Source organism: Atta colombica, unplaced genomic scaffold (genome assembly GCF_001594045.1).
Source record: "Atta colombica isolate Treedump-2 unplaced genomic scaffold, Acol1.0 scaffold277, whole genome shotgun sequence".
NCBI classification, from domain to species: Eukaryota; Metazoa; Arthropoda; class Insecta; order Hymenoptera; family Formicidae; genus Atta; species Atta colombica.
In genome coordinates this window covers 1,893,836-1,908,343 of record NW_017259378.1, presented here as the reverse complement: position 1 = coordinate 1,908,343, position 14,508 = coordinate 1,893,836, and the positions used below count along the sequence as shown (strand labels likewise).

The window sequence follows — 14,508 nt, the reverse complement described above, 5'->3', positions numbered from 1 at the left end:
ATATATATATATATACGAATAACACACATTTAATAATTTAAACATTCAATAATGGCGTTGTAAGTTATACATGAGAAAAATAGTTTTGCTAGTATAAATAGTTTTACTAAAGTATTTGAAAATTTAGTTAGAAACAGTTTTGAAAACAAGTTGGACCACTAAAATAATTACGTAGAACGCTTAAGCATTGATGATAATACTGCAAACAGTTATAACATTCCAATTAGTTTGAGCATCCTACATAATTATTTTGAAACAGAATTATTTTTACATCTTTAGCTAAATTTTTAGATATTTGAGTAAAATCATTTCCATACATGTTTAAGGACTCTTATTTTTTCACAATGTATTACAAAAATAATAATATGCAAATAAAATAATAAATAGAAATAAAATTTAAATAGTTTAATTTATCGAATAAAATTGGAATATATACTTTTCAGAAACACTGAGAAATAAGCTCATATAAACGTATAACGATAGTTGCGAATTCATCTAAAAACTTCGGATATTATTAAAAGAAATTCCATATACTCGTTCAGTTTTTGTTATTTTTCTTCTTTCTAATGTCTACGACAAATGTACACAATACGTAAAAAATCATATAGATTCACACAGAAGGATATATAAAGAAAAACACGAGAATCTATTAGACACATTTATGACCAGATTTGTATAAAATCCGAACTTGGTTTTGTATCTAACGCTCGTTTCTAATATTATCGGCAATCTGTAGAGAGATCGTTTGCATCATCTTTAAATTACACGAGAGGAAATGTTCGTAGTTGATATTTAATGGTTCCGTATAGTTTATGGTAATTGAGTGCATCACGATGAGGAACTAAGTTTCACCGTAAATGATTTATCGGAGTATCGGAGCACCTCGGTTGAGATGTTAAACGGATTTCGGCGATCTTTCATTTTTCATTTTTCAATATAAAAAAGTGTTCTTAACGCGAAAAGATACGCGAATGACGGTCGCGCGTCAATAAAATTTTAAAATAAATGAGGTTTAAACTGTTTGCTGCATCGGCCCGCTCGTTTCAAGCTTCAAAGGGTTCAATGTTTCCACGAGTGTAGTTGCGTGCATGCACGCGCACGCTGCGGGAGTGTTTGTTAGCTTTTGCCGCGCGATTGAGATTAAACATGCAATTAAGCTTCTAACATTGGAAAACACGAACTATCGAACAGAGTGGAAAATTAATTTGTGATCAATCAAAACTCTTGTTAAAAATATTGATTGTTTATGATATCGTATTAAGTTTGTAATGTGTAAGTTTGTAATGTTACATAATTATTCCATAACAAAAATATTTGCGTATCTCTATGGAATAATTTTACACAAAAGAGAAAAATATCATTTTGTTCAGTATATAAATAGAAATAAGAAAAATATAACTTGACAGACATATTCTTTGCAGTAATATTTTATATAAAACATGATCTCGCAAAATTACATATAAACATTTACATTAAATATAAGATTACATATAAACTTTTAATGCATATTACTAACCGATGATGCATTTTACTAATTATATATTTTAACGAGAATATGTAATTTCATTTCTTTTTTCAATCAGTAAAACTTATGAATTATAAACTTCACGTTCTAATTATCTTAATTATCGATGTTTTACGCTTTTGCAAAGAAAACGTTATTTTCGTTTGATTGAATTCTCTACTTTTTTTCATTTATTCTACCCTCTTGTTTTTTTCTCTTTAACGCCCCCGATCGGCCGATACGCAATACGCGCTATTGAGTCCTTCATTATTGATTACTCCTTGAACACGTTACATCATGGAGACTTATGTAATTGAAGGCGCAAGCGAGGGAGTGAGGTTCTTTTATGACGTTTCGAGTCTCAGTGCGCGACTCGTGCAACAGCTTTTCAATAGGCTACCGTCATTTCGTGCGTCCGTTATCAATCGCTTTGTAATGTTCGCCGCGGTGCAGGCTCTATCGTATCCACCAACTGTGAAATCAGCAACGGAACCCAAACCAGCTCAATAGCGACAGAATCGACGAAGATATCGGCCTCTCGGAAAAACAGCTAAGGTCGTTAAGAGAGAATCGAAAGACAAAGTCATCGATTGTATTTCATTCGATTTCATTCGAAATGGTTGTCAAAAGATATAGATATGTACCGATATTGTTTTCAAATCATATCTTATTTTATGAGCACCCTGCTATAAAAAATGAGTGAATAGAAATGGCACCGGAGAGAAAATTTATTTCTACTTTGAAAATGAATATTTGAATGGAGAGATGAATTTAAAATCAATTAATTGAAACTTATTTCGGGGATTGTTAATACATAAATCGTGTTTGTGAAAGTTGCCCAGCAATTATATATAATATACCATGTATTATATTAAACTTTATTATTATTAAATTCATTTACATTGAAAAAAATTTATTAAATTTTAATAAATATTTGTTTGAATAATACTAATTAAATATAAACATATATTTCTTTCGTACATCCATTAATTTGATTTATGTATCCTTTTTTATTGAATAAATATTTATTTGTAAGTCAATGTTTAATTAATACCATAAAAAAATATTTATTAAATTGATTTAATTAATACCATAAAAAAATATTTATTAAAATATAGTAATTTCTTTCAATGTATTGACTTAGAGTATAATCTATTGATATCACAATCTGCAGAATCTGTAAAAGATATCAAAATTAAGCTGAAGCAGATCATTGATCAAAGATATTCTCTACAGATCTTTATCATGGATTTATGGATTAAAGTCTTTAGAGATAGCCATGTCAGAGTAAAGCAATCAATACTGTTTACTGACGGCAAGCTATTAAGAAGCAGAATTAATCCTTCAGATGCCAAACATAAGCGGCTTAAGTGCAATGCATGTATAGTTTAACACGAAAAGATATCTTACTCTATCTGATATCTCTTCAAAAATTATATCTATCGAATATATAACTTCAAAATCTAAAATCTAAATCGCTTTCGCGTAAAAAGAGCCACAAATTAAATCAAAACAGTTAATTATGAGTATCGAAATAATTAACTTTCGACGGGGCGCATCACGTTCACAATGAGTAAACGCAGTTAAGCGACAAACGCGAGGCATTATTCAGCATCCGTGTCAAGGATCACGAGACGATTTAACGGGATTCATCGTTCCGAACTATCCCTCGTAATCTCGCGCCAGTCGTCGTGCGCGCAATTTCAACGGACTTCGCAACGTTCTACATCCGTGATTCTATCCTTTGGGGCGGAAGCGATAGGGCTACATAAAGGAATTTCATGGCGATTAGCGAACAGTCGCTTCCGCGTCCAGCCGATGAAATTTCGCAATCTATGTGAAAGGAAGATAATTGCGGAAGCACTATCGTATAAATCTGGCAATCAGTTTGCGTGAAGTCCTCCACCTAAAACGTTGCACATACATACATGCATATCACATGGGACATTCTGGCATACAGATCGTTCGTTTACTATCCATTAAAATGCATTAGTCGATGCAGGAAAAGGGATTTAAAGTCAGTAAGGCTAAACAAATCCTAGCAAAAGGCTGGAGCTATTATCGAAAATATACGTAAATTTATTCGAATTTACATAACGGAATTTGTATAGAGAAATTTATACTAATCGATCGCATTATAAATTCAAACTTGGCTTTTTAGAAATTCTTAAAAAATATATATTTAGAGAGATTATAAATATTAAAAATATTGAAAATATCTTTTTTAAATATTTTCCAAAATTTCCTTAATTTTGAATTTTTATTACCTCTTTAGAAATTGATAATCTTTAACTTGATTTAAATTTCAGTATTAATCCTCTACCTGCAATTATATTTTTACTTTCTCATCTGTAGTTTTTTCTACTGTTCTAGGCTTTAGAACAAAAAAAATAGAAAAATTCAGGATTATCTTTCTCTATTACCAATTTCAAGATATTTTAGGATAAGGAATTGGATTCCGCCGTCCTTTTTTATTTCAGAGAAATTTGAGATTGAAATTTCGTTTGTGCTAAAAAAAGATCCAGATTGCAGACGGAAGGTTAAATTTAGTTTATTCTTTTAGTAAAGGAAATATAAACTTAATTTTCTCTCTCGTATTTCTCATAAAATATAATTGCCTTTGATATATTTGCTTTAACTTTCTGTATCAATCATTTTTAATTCTGTATAACTTTAATCAAACAATAAAGAAACAATTCAATTTTGATCGATTCCTGCATCGTACTGCAAAATGTAAACGGAAGTTGTTCATTTTCTATAAGAGTTTACACGTTATTACTATCGTTCCTATCTCCCGCTCGATCGTTCCGGAAAGTAAATCGAATTTACAGCACGTAATACAGATACAATATGGATATTATTATTATGAAAATGCGATTTGTGCATGCGATGCTGCAATGTCGTTATCTCGAGAAACTGCGACAGTGAATACGAGTAGAGTATAAAACTATATGTATATCGCAATATTTAGATAAAGCACACGTGAACGTAGTTTCAGATGTGATTTTTTTTTAATATGGTATGTAAGTATAGATAAAACGATGCATTCGATATCATAAAATTTTATTAATTTACAATAATACACATTAATACACATAAATTTTATAATTTCATATTAACATTGTGCATACATTACATTAAAAAAATTAATAAATAACTAAAAATATATGCATATACAGAATATTGAATGCATTGAAAATATTGCATTTTTTAATATGCATAAAATTGTGAAATATAAATTAGATTCTGTCCTATTTCTGAATTCTTTGCCGTAAATTATTACGCGTAAATCATCTAAAACAGCTTTCAAATTAATATTTTATTCTGGAGATAATTATATTTTTAAGTTAGATTTTTTTAAGTTTTATTTTATTAAAATAATAATAGAATAAATTTAACCCTCTGTCTACAATCTGAATTTTTTTAGCACAAGCGAAATTTTACTCTTCAATTTCTCCGAAATAAAGAAGGGCAGAGTCCGGTTTCTCCTCCTAAAATATCATTTTGTGTTTCTCATTGTGTTATCAAGCATTATGTTCTCTTACAATAGTCATGGTGCGATATTATTTGTAAAACAGTATTATAGAGTTTGCTCACTCCGAACGCTAACTTTCCGCCCACCGCCCTTTTCCGCAATATAAGGTATACAAGCTCGAGATTCTATTCGACGAATGGCAAAGTATGAGAAGAGCGCATATGTGACAATTCGCGCAATATGTCCATCGAAAAGGATAAGGCGCGAGCGGCAAAAGCCAAGATAAATGTGTATCCTTAATAAAGGGTTCGCTCAATCCTCGGCACATGACAACAATCCTCGAAATAAAAGTTCTCGAGGATAACATAATTTTAAAGGAGTTAGTAAAGAGCACGTGTTTACAGTGTCATAGTCACCGTGGCTTTTCACTCAAATCTTCTCACGAAATCTTTTCGTTATGTAATAAAACCGGAGCTTTTTTTCTTTCTAACGTGCCGCTCATTGACTATTACTGACAAATGGCACACCATTCTGTATTTCGAGAACCAAGAAGTTCCTATTCTTTCGAGCACTCAAACCTCTGGCGACGACGGATTCTCAAATGCTCGTACTGATGAGATGCGGGATTATTCATCTTGTTTTATCGTCTCCGCCATTTACGAGTTCTTTGGACACAGTAGAAAAAAATTGCGATAAAAAGGATTTCTAGTTAGATATTTCTTGTACCACACTGCAATCGACATCAAGTTCACCACGTCGAAAAAGCACAGAGAAACGCTTGCATAGCGAAAGCCTTCGATAGCATTTCACAAGAGTAGGAAACTTTGTCCCACATTCTATTTTATCATCGGAATAAATAATATGATGCATTACTTCTTAACCTTAGAATATTCATATTTTTTTACATTATTCTGGATGAAAATTTATTGACATAATTAAAAATTCTTTTTACACACTTTTTATGTCTATTTAAGTCACAAAATAAAGAGTTAGAATCAAACTGTGACTAGAAATTGAGATTGAGATTGGATTAGAATTTAACCAATCACAACAAAGTTATCTAAACTTGAGATTTTTTCTTCCGATTGGTTAAATTCCAATTCTCAGTCTCCAGTTTGATCACGGTTTAACACTATTTTATTTAACCTGTCTGCAATCTAAGTCTTTTCTTTAGCCCAAGCAGAATTTTATTCTTAAATTTCATTCTCGTTTTTACTTAAATTTCAATTTGTAATAGATAAATAGTTTTTTAACATTTCAGTTAAAATTATTTGATAATGTAATAGAGATATTGAAAAGTAACACTGATTTTTTTTCGCTTAAAATAGTAAAAAAGGTAAAATAGTAAAATAGTAAAATTTAAAATAGTAAAAAAAGAAATTGATCTATGAATAAGAAACAACTAGATTGCAGATGAAAAGAGTAAAAAGATAGTTGCAGTAAAAGTGAAAATGTACTTTGTTAAATAATCTTAAATGTTATTTTAAGCTATCAAAATTTTAATTATAAAAACTATACTAAATTTGAAAAATACACAACAGAAAATTTATATTCACATTAATGGCATTCCAGAATTAATGAAATATTTCTCTGGGAGTTCGTATGCGCACGTGTTATTAGAATGTTTTCTAAAATAATTGTCAAGTTAATATTATCGAGACAATCTGCGTAAGATATCATTATTAAAAAAAAAACTTTTTATTAATAATAGAATAGAATTTATATTACTTATTAATCTATTAATGCAGACAACTACACCGTTCATTTGTGATATCGCTATAGTAACTATATTCACATTTAATTACAGCAATTAAGATTTAATTTAAAAAATGATAAAATACTAAATAAACGTAATATAGATTAAATTTTTTTTATTTTCATAAAATGATATTAATTTTTATATTGAGCTGTTCGGAAAGTTCGTACCACAAAAGATTTAAATTTAATAAATGAAATTAAAAATTTAAATCTTCTGCGTTTCAATTTTCTTTCAAAATCGGCACGAACTTTCCGGATAACTCAATACATTAAGATTAAATTTTCGTTTGTAAGTTATATCATCGAATTTACTATGTTGCTTGCGATTCTTTAATAAAAACGCATCGGAGTTTAAACGAGCAATCTATAAGAACACATAATCAGAAATGGAACTTTTCCAAGATGAATTTGCTTTGCACGAATGTAAAAAATTGGAGCAAGATAACACACAATTATATCAGTGCATTTGGAATAATACTTTTGAGGACACTTGAGACTTTTATGGATATTTTCTTCAGAAATGCTAAAAGGTTTGCGAAAGATTTCACGAAACGTTGGCGCATTAACAATGGATCATATAGTGATAACCCGCAAACTCTTTAGTACCTCTGCATTTGAGATAAATGATGCATTTAATGACACATCTCACGTACAAATCAAAATAGTGACTTAAATCGCGTGACGTAATTACCTCTTAGGACTTTTAAGATGCTGCTATTTGCATGATACTCGTAGTATAGTGATTCAACAGTGCATGACATGATTATTCCTTTAGGTATATTAATAAAATGTGTCGAGAATATATAGTTCTTGCTTCATTGCCAGCCATATTAACGTCGGTATTCACGCTATTCATAGAAGTCTCGCGACCGCATCGTGCCGTTAAAATATCAAGGTCTCTTCTTTATTGAATCTTCGGATCGTTTTTACGATCCATAAAAGTTGTGGTTTTCGAATAACATTTGACTCAAGTCAATCATTTTTTTTTTCTAGTACGACTTGCATGATAGTAAGAATATTTATGAATTTTTTTTAAAAAAATCAAGATCTCACATATATTTTATTATCTATAATTAAAATTATTTCAAATGAAAGTTTGATAATTAGACATAGCATCTCTTTCTAAAAATATATCTATTTTTTAGGGAAAATTTCTTAAATCTATATTTTAATTTAAAAAAGAAATATTTTTTTCAAATATATATAAGTATGTTCAAATTTGTCTTTCATGGATTAATAAAAGGAGAAAAAAGTTAAGCGAGATGAATTTATGAAATTTGTTAATCTTTAAAAATAACCGCGATATATATTAAATGATTTTTTTTCACTATTTAATTTTTATATTTCGATATCAATGTCGAATAAATGATAAAATATCAAGAAACTATGCATTTCGCGGATTATCTTCGTGTCCAAATCCATTCTTACAGTTTCACGAAACATTGGCATTCTAAGAAGTACCTGTGAAAGCTTCAAAAATATAACAAAATATCAATTTTTGCGGAAAAATAGGTTTAAGTATACTGAGGCAACGGAACTAGGTTAGTTTCAGCTAGTATACCAAGATAAAGAATTCGTATATTCTTACGATAAAAATACATGATTTGTATTACGACATCCGTTTTCGTGAGAATCACAAAAAGTGTTTCTTTAGACACTATCTTATCTTTTCAACATCCTGCTATTGTTTGCGTTTTATCATTTCCTACTTATAATATATACTTATTTTTTTTTACTTTGCTGATAAAAACGCGATACATTGTAGCTAATAAAAAACAATTTTAAATAAAGTTTTGCTTAATTAAACATATAATTATAAATAAATCATTGGAAGTAATAATGTCGATCGATATTCCAATATACTAAAAAATAATTTATGACACAAAAAGACACATAGAAGACAAGTATTATTGAAACGTATAAGAAGTTAACAAATATTTTACAATTTATGTCGTTTGGCATTATTAATTTGATTTGTATTTAATTTACATTACCACATGAAAAATCAATATTTGTTACAACGGATAGACAAAACTGATTATAAACTACATCCCAATAAAATATTTACGAGAAAATATATGTCGGCAATAAATATAAATATTTGCAGAAAATTATTTTAAAATTTTATTTTAAAAATTTATCAATCGATCAAATAGAGAAAAAAGAGAATATGCGATAGTTTAATGAATTAATCGGAATACTTTTTAATCAATTTACGTTTAATTACGTTTGATTAATCCAGTTAATATTACTTTAAATTAGCCGAAAAATGTTAAATTAAATTCAAAATATTAATTACATATTATTATGGACGCGTGTAATTAAAATTGTATAGAACCTCTCAATACTAATCAATTATCTTCTAATTTATTCTTTTCTGATTTTAATTATGCTTATTATTTAAATTGTTGCATCTTTGCTTTAATGCTTCATCCACTAAATTATATCTTCATATAGGGTAACTCCGGCAAATGTACCGTGCTGGGATTTACGCCGCAGAAGTCAGAAGAAATAGGAATGGGGGTAATTTTCCTGCAACTACTCGGTCATATGCCTTTATGTTATATTAACATTGTGTTATGATTTCAGTTTCTTACTGTTAATATTAATGAAATTATTGTGAGGTGAATCTATTGGTCATTATATTAAGTAGCATTATCATAAATTGTAATCTACATAAATGATTATTGTAGAACGTGCAAAAGATTTATTATTAGTGGTTATTTCATGATATGAATGTAGAGGAATAGTAAAGTATGTTATATAACAAAATACAAGTATTTTGCTCTTGTATTTTTTATTTAATTTGTTGTCTTGTATATCTCATCTGTTTGGGATATATTAGGTGTAGTAAAAAGAAATCCATTATTTTTGCATGAAATTGAATGGAAAAATAATGGATTTCTTTTTACTATATCTAATATATGGCATTTTTAACCGGCAAGATTTATGCCCAAAGCATACAAAGTGCGTAGATTGAATTTAGTAAATATCAGAATCACTAAATACAATAAACGCATTACATGAAATATGTATCTCATGTCATAACACTTGTAATACATCTGGAAAGATTGTAGTTATTATTTATTACTTCATATACACATTTATCATTCTTATTTTTTAATATTTTGTAAATTATTGTATCATTTTACGTCTTATTAATATGCATTATTTGTAAATTTTTTAGCTATACATATCCCCCCCTCCCTCTATGAGTAGCCATATATTCTCTATAGAATATACGACAAAAATGCAAGCATTTCGTTTAAAAAAATTCATTTTTTAATATAAAATATAAATATTTCGGATTTCTAATATTTTTTTCAAGTAAACAGTACAAAGTTTTTATACTGATATAGTTCGTTTACTTTAAACATAGTAAATAGTACTTAATAATAAAGTTTAAATAATAAAGTTGAGGTACGGCGTATATACCGGAGTTAACCCTAACGTATCTACCTAATTAATATGCTGCAGCAATCTTACACATAAAAGCATGAAACTAAAAAATTCATAAATATTTATGACACAGAGGAGACATACAGAAACTCTCGTCTTTCGCGGCGCAAAATTTTTCTGATTCACACTGTACGATAAATGCAATTCACTTTGCAAGTTTAATAAAATCTGTATTACGAACAGGGATTCCAGATGCAATATTACATACTTAGACTATGTCGCAAAGCTTTGTGATTTACTTTGAACACGGAGAAATCATGAAAAAATCACGATGCACCATGTAAAATGACAAAAAATAGTTGGAAAAAGACACATCGAAGCAATGACCTATATAATTCCGATAAGCATTGATTATTTAAATAAAAATAGGAATGATACATACAACGTTTAATAAAATTTGTCTATCACCGTTTTTGCATTTTATCTTATATTTCGCGGAAAGTGTTTAATTGCAGATTGCAATCAAGTTGAACGCGACATTGCGTGCGATCATGTTCTTGTGTTAAAAGTGTGCTTTAATTTATCGATGACATTGTTCGACGTGAAAAACGGAGCACTAACGGAATCGGTATTTTACCGCTCTGGAATAGCGCTCACGTACTTCTCTCGAAATAGTGGTACAGAATTAACCACGGACAACCGCACCAGGAAGTCATATTTCAGTACCCAATGCAGTTCCGTGGCAATCAAATTTTTCTATACACGTCCTATGAACTCCCTACGGTTGGCGTATTTTGACGGAAATTTAACCAATCTGTTGAAGGTACACAAACAAACTTCTACGTATTCTGTAAATGCTTTCCACGTTTGCGAATCGGAACTGAGTTTTAAGAATCTAAATTCGTACAGTATATCTTCAGCTTTCGCATATATTGCAATATAAATACGTTAATAATAAATTATTTTTTCTTTATAAGTTATTTGTGATAAATTATTTACTATTTTATTAAACTCAAATCCAGTCTTCTAAATATAATAATAAATTATCATAACAATGCGATGAATAAGTATAGAATTTGTGCAATATCTAAACAGGAATTTCTATAATTATTTCTATAATTAGCGCAAATAAGTCGTAAAAAGTTAGAAATCAGATATTTGAATGAAAAATATTGTTGATAATAATTGTTGTAATAAGTTAACCAACGATATAAGGGTATTTCAAACTAAATTAAAACACAAGCGTAAGTGATATATCAGCTATAACTGATTCCAGGATTTTCAAGATAGGAAAGAGAAACGTGGGCTACCGAGAAGATTGATTCGTGAAGAGCAATTTTACCACAAGCATCTTCTGCATCTCTCTAAAAATACCGAATAAAGTTCAACATCTAACCAAGTTTCAAACTTTACTTTCAAACTAAAATTAATATTACATGTTGTTACTTCTAATATTATATTACGCTATTCTGCAATATAACATGGAAAATAGATTCGCATCTATCTTGAATACTGGAAATATCAATAGTTATCGAATAATATTAATATTAATTTTGAAGTGTAAAATGGAAAAAAAATCGTAAAACAGAGTAAATGCAAAAGACGCTAATTATATAATAAAAATTTGAAGTATTATAATCTTTTTTTCGTCTACAAATATCAAACATCCAATTAATTGACAAATGTTTGGACTATCGCGGATTCCTAGATAAACGATATAATTACGAGATGGTTTCTTCGAATTATTTGGCCTCAAGATCAATAATCTGCGATTGATAGTATAGATACTAGACATTTACTCATCTTTATAAATTCGATATGATAATCAAACATGTTCAACAAACTTTACATATTGCATTTGCCGTTTGATGTTAACGTGTCTGAATTTTGACACAGCTATTCGACGAATATACAAAAGATATGCTTTCATACTATTACACAATTTTTAGAAGTGAAAAATTGAATATTTGCATGTGGTGTGTGAAATAATTTCCTTCTTGAAAAAAATAAGAGAACAATGTTTCATTAACTTGTATTTCTACACTGAGAAAATGTACTAAATTTTAATAAATAATTATTTGATTATATTAATATAACATTTGTTTAATGAAAATGAATATTTGTTAAATAAAAAAATTTATTAATTAAATCCAATTAATAATTATTATATCAAATAAATACATGTTAACATTTAAGAAATATTCAATTGGCACAATTTACACAAATATTTATTAAACTTTAGTACATTTTTCTCTCAGTGTAGTACTTCTTTGTTAGAATAAATTTTCTCAGAATATTAACTTTGTCTTAACTTCATGTTAATTAGCTTTAAGATTACATTTTGTTATTATTAATTAACGTATTTCTTGATTTATTAAATTGTTAAAAAACTAAAAATAAAGTATAATTTCTAGCTCCATTCTTTTTTTTAGTCTAGACTCAGAATAATAAGAGATCCCTATTCATAAAATCAAGATTTAAAAAGATGAAAACATAAAAAAATTGGAACAAATGTTTAATAAACTGTGAAAGACGTAGACAGCAGTCTCGTATATTTAATCACGCTGTAGAAATGGAATATGAAATGATGGAATCGTCTGAATCGATGACAGATTGACTAACATCGTTCCGTACTGAAATGTTAATATTTGAGAAAATACCCTCGGATCGTCGATCATTGCAATCAGAAGTTTGACTTGATGTTCACCTTGAATGAGAAAGGCAGAATGCTTTGCACAAAGTCAAAGGAATTACTGAATTCAATGTGTCGTAACCAATGCATGGATTCTCTGCTTTCTCTACTCTGTCAAAGGACGAAACTGGTCGTGTTGGATTGTACCAGTTTGACTTATTCATTGAGTGTCCTTTAAATCTTTTATTATCATTAACATTATATTCTCTTTTCAAGAATTTTGAAAAGTTCAGAATAAAAATAGAACTTCTTGCACAACAACTAGCATTTATACCAAAATCTTTATCGTATTTAAGATAAAATTTGTAAATCATAAAGTTATTATAATCTACATTAAAATCCTCTTTGAATTTATGCGTTGTCATAAATTGTGTTATCATTATAAATTAAATTTAATTACGATAGCCACATGCGAATAATAATGCATTGTCACGTTTAACATGAGCGCATAGTCAATTACGTTTTGGTATTATGCATGTACTTATGAAATTATTAGAAATAATCATTTAAAGATAATGGATCATCCCTTGATGATAATAACAGGAATGAAACAGAATTATCCTAAAAGCACCGAACGGTGGTCTAAACACCTACATTTAATTCAACTAAGTTTTATCCATGTTCGAAATTTTCGTTATTTTGTACGTAAATGTATTAGTAACATAGATTGCAAGCCGCGCACTTTTTCTTTCTCTTTTTCTTCTAAATATAAGAGAGCAAAATCGTTGCCTGTTAATATTCAGCGCATCGTCAATTCGATTCGATTAAATTTCTCGTAAACGAAAAAGTTAAAATGCATTTGTATCATTTTTACTGATTAATCAATGTCATATTTTTATTTCAACATAGAAATATACTTCATTTTATATACTGAATGTGGATAAGCATACTTTCCACGGAACCGAAAGAAAATTTATTTAACGGTTACTGAGTTTTTAATTTAAATTCTCTATATAATAATCTTCTAAAGATTATCGTGGAGAGAAAAAGAAAAAAATGATAATCGATTCGGTTCTTCATTAATACTCTAATTAATCGGTTATTACTATTACGTTTTTCTAGAGGATACTTTTTTTTTAAAAATTTTAATATTTATAAGAAATGTTATGTTTATAATCTCAAAATGTACAAAACATTTTTAATTTAATATATTAATATACATGAAATAAAAATGCTTCAAAAAAATAAAAGTATTTAAAATTTTCTATACTAAATTATAGAAAATCATATAGTAAAATATAATAAAATATTCCCTGCAAAATTTAATGTGTTTTTTTAATTTACAAATATTGTTCATTTAATCGTTTTAATTAAAAATATTTCTTTTTTTTAGGCAAATCTATATTTTTCTTAACAACATTAAATCTTTCTAAAACAATCTTACAACTAGATTAACAATATTAAAACAATTATTACACTAGAGATATGGATAATATGCATAAAATGTCTGTTATCGAGACAATAAAATATGTTTGTCATTTCTCTAGTAATCTTCTATCAATTTTATATTTCATAAGATAAAAACCTCGTTTTTATTTTTCAGAAATTCCAGCCTTTAAGTCGGGAATGCGTCATCATGTTGCTTCCATCATCGCGATCGAAAAGCTGTCACTCGGATAAATCAAAACGTATAGAGAGGATGCTGCAAGAACAAACGCGTTTATGAATCCTATATATACC

The 14,508-nt window shown here is 28.5% G+C and overlaps 1 protein-coding gene across 1 annotated transcript in view; it reads left to right on the top strand.

Annotated features, from left to right (window-relative positions):
* Window positions 1–14,471, top strand: part of LOC108689844 (prolactin-releasing peptide receptor-like) — a 69,736-nt gene extending 55,265 nt beyond the window's left edge. The window contains exon 4 of the mRNA XM_018196794.1: window positions 14,372–14,471. The gene's annotated coding sequence lies outside the window, so the exon portion shown is untranslated. The remainder of the gene's footprint in view (window positions 1–14,371) is intronic.
* The last annotated feature ends 37 nt before the right edge of the window (window positions 14,472–14,508 follow it).